A 3,390-nucleotide genomic window follows, 5' to 3' on the forward strand; every position below is an offset into this window, starting at 1 on the left:
CCAAGTTATCGACAATTTATCCTGCACACAATTATAATCACATCCATGATTGGTACATTCAATCATTTTATTCATTCGAGAATATACTTAGGAAAAATCTTCATTCTCAATCTCCATCTCATATCACATGCATAATTTATTAATTAAGAGGACCATCCAAGCACTGAAATTTCATATATATAAGCACAACACAATTTAGCGTTCTGAACATAAGCTATTACGCTATAATTTTTCCAAGTATAGATTAATACATTAATATTCCAAAACATAATAATATAAGGAGTATACTATTCTATTCAGGTTACATGTTTGCTGCATAACAAAATTACATGAAAATCTCTAAGTTCCTAACTTATACAAAAGGGATAAGGAACCTAAATTCTACTCCTGACGTGAATGGGAGGGACCTGCAAAACATAAATTTTCCATATAATTAAAAATAACTAAAATACAAACAATTCACGGAAGAAATTTATACAACACATCTACCTACTTAAGTCATATGCAATTTCAATACACCACCACCATCCCTTTTGAGGATTATCCAGTTTATTTCCTTTAACTACTTCTCCCCATATTAGGAAGACTATACCGGCACTAACGACCTCCATTAGTGTCTTTAGTTGTCCATCCTGGGGTCAACTAATCATATTCATGAAAATGCCGACGCTAACACGACTGTTGGTGTCATTAATATTTTTTTTTTGAACCAAAATAGTTAATCACTGTTCTATGCTACTTTGGGAGGTCCTCGGGTATGCCGATGTCAAGGATTCTTGACATCATTAGCTTTCACCTCGGAAAGCTAATCAAGTCTATAAGTTTTGTCGATATCGACGACACCCGCCGATATCATTAACTATTCTGAATCCGAATAGTTAATCAAGTTTACAAATTTTGCCGATATCGACATCACCCGCCGATATCATTAACTATTTTGAATCCGAATAGTTAATCAAGTTTATAAATTTTGCCGATATCGACGTCACCCGCCGATATCATTAACTATTCTGAACCTGAATAGTTAATCAAGTTTTTATATTTCTCCTCCCACGTACCGGTAATGCCGATGTTAACCAGCTTGGTTAACATCATTAGCCTCCCATATCAGGGACAGGCTAATCAAATTCGAGAAACAATCATTATTAAAATTCGTTGTTACTGTTCATCTCCTCTAAAAGGACCTATAATTTAAATTTAGTCCTCATTTCTATTTTCCCACCATTTCACCTTTCCTTTCCCCCTTTCTTTTCCTCATCAATATGCACCAAATTTTTATAGTTCAATAGTTAGTTAAAATAATTATTAACAAGAGGAGATATAGGTACCGAGTACCTACCTGCTGTAGACGCTCGACTTGCGTTCCCCTGTTGTTGTTGTACTCCTCCCGCGGTTCCTCCTGAAACCACAAAAACCCATCATTATTCCATATTAGTCCACATATCACAACACAACAACAACAATGGGAATAATATTCATTTCTCTTTTACCAATCTTTTCTTTCTCACTTACATTCCTCATTATTATCCTTTCACATTTTCGGCTCATTTGTAGTCCAAGTGGACATCATAAATTCAATTTTGATTACCGTTTATTCTTTTTGAAGATCAAGACACACTTTGTGAAGGGCGAGAAAACAAATTCTACCCTTAATACAGCTAAATTTTGCCGTTTTATCGACTTGGTCGAAACTGCCAACAAGGGTGGCAGCTTGACCTCTCCTCAGATTTTCATTTGTATCCGGAGTTCTAGGACTCCAAATTAGGCGGGGTCAGATTCGTTGGAAAGCTAACACTTCCGGCTACAACTTCTATGAATGGACCCTCCCTAGATTCTATCATCTTCAGGTCCAAATTCCCTCAGGAACCAAGGCAACAAATCTGCCCTGTTTTGTCAATGGAGAAGGTACCTACAATTTTTATTTCCAATCTTTTTTTCCCCATCAATTTCAGCCATGTTTTCAACTTACCTGGAACGTAGGTTCCTCTCCCTTATAAGTTACAATTTGTAACTACACTATAACAACACACCTAATTAATTAACAGGGGAGTCATACGTTCTCCTCTGTTTTTTTTTTCTTCCCCTCCAGTGGCCGGTCCTTTAAAATCAGTTCCTTCTCTTTCTTTCTTTATATATATATATATATATATATATATATATATATATACACACTCAATCACCACATTTCCTTATCATTCACCTCCTGAAACCTGTTTTAATTTTGCAATAAGGAAAACAACGCAACTATCACAATTTCCTTTCTTTCCTAACAATCTCATGGTTGGCCACTATTTCCCCATGGTCTTTGGTTTTGTTGAAATCTTCTTTGCATAATTCCATCCTTTTTAGGCAACCTATGCTGCTCAACTCATTTAGTTCCAATTAATTCCACATTTCCCCAAATTTTACTCAAAGACCCTAATTTTTCAAACTTCAAATTAATGCACAATTCTTGCATGAATTTAATTTGGCTTTCCCAATTGGTTTAGAACTTCATACCTGGAGGAAATTTAGGTTTGATTTCTGATTTGATTAAAGTTTCCTAACCCCTTTCTTCTCTACAAGCAGCCGGCCTCCCACTCCCTCTTCTCTTAGAAATTCTATCACTTTTTCTTCTTGCAAATCTCCTGCCCCGGTTTGTCTCCCCACGTAGAAAATCTAAGGTTTGTGTAGGTATAGAAATTTAGGTGTTTTCTCTTAAGCTTGGTGAAGGAAAATCTGAAAAATTTCCCTCCCCTTTTCTTTTTGTTACCTCCCCCGGTCATGAATGAGAGAAGGGATGGGTATTTATAGTCTCATCTCTTCTTAATTCATTTTGGTCCCATCTTTCTCCCTTTTTCTTATTTTAGCCCCTTCTATTTTTTTTATATATATATATAACAACATTTTTTTTTAATTATTATAAACTCCCCCCCCTCTTTTTTTTTTTTTGCATACTTTATTCTCAGGCTTCACATCGTTGCTACAACTAGAAGTTGACCCAACCATCCTTTCTACAATGGTCTTGTATGGAACACATGGTTCTCTATATGCAAACTAACACAAGTGTTTTTCCATGAACCTATTTTTGTAGAAAATACATCGTAACAACAACTGAATCAAGAAATTTTTTAGTTTTACACATTTTACATGGACATCTAATATCACCTCCATTAATATTTTTTGGATTAAACAATATGTAATTAATAAAATTCTCAATCTCATTACAATGATCCATCTTGTGTAACCCTTTGGGTGAAACTTAATACATCCAAAAAGAATTATCCATTACTTATATGAAACCTATATAGAATATTGATGACAACATGTATTAATTAATAATGTGAACTAAACAAATTATCGGTACCCAACTAATTAGCTATCATTGGTTTAACTCAAACTTATTCAATC

The 3,390-nt window shown here is 34.7% G+C and overlaps 1 long non-coding RNA gene across 1 annotated transcript; it reads right to left on the minus strand.

Annotated features, from left to right (window-relative positions):
- Positions 1–282: 282 nt before the first annotated feature.
- Positions 283–2,753, minus strand: LOC112328869 (uncharacterized). The gene is made up of 3 exons (XR_002984105.2): positions 2,500–2,753; positions 1,340–1,399; positions 283–407 (listed from the first exon to the last, which is right to left on the minus strand). It is a non-coding gene; the product is annotated as an uncharacterized LOC112328869 (long non-coding RNA).
- Between the last annotated feature and the right edge of the window lie 637 nt (positions 2,754–3,390).

Source organism: Populus trichocarpa, chromosome 10, assembly GCF_000002775.5.
Source record: "Populus trichocarpa isolate Nisqually-1 chromosome 10, P.trichocarpa_v4.1, whole genome shotgun sequence".
In the NCBI taxonomy this organism is placed as follows: Eukaryota; Viridiplantae; Streptophyta; class Magnoliopsida; order Malpighiales; family Salicaceae; genus Populus; species Populus trichocarpa.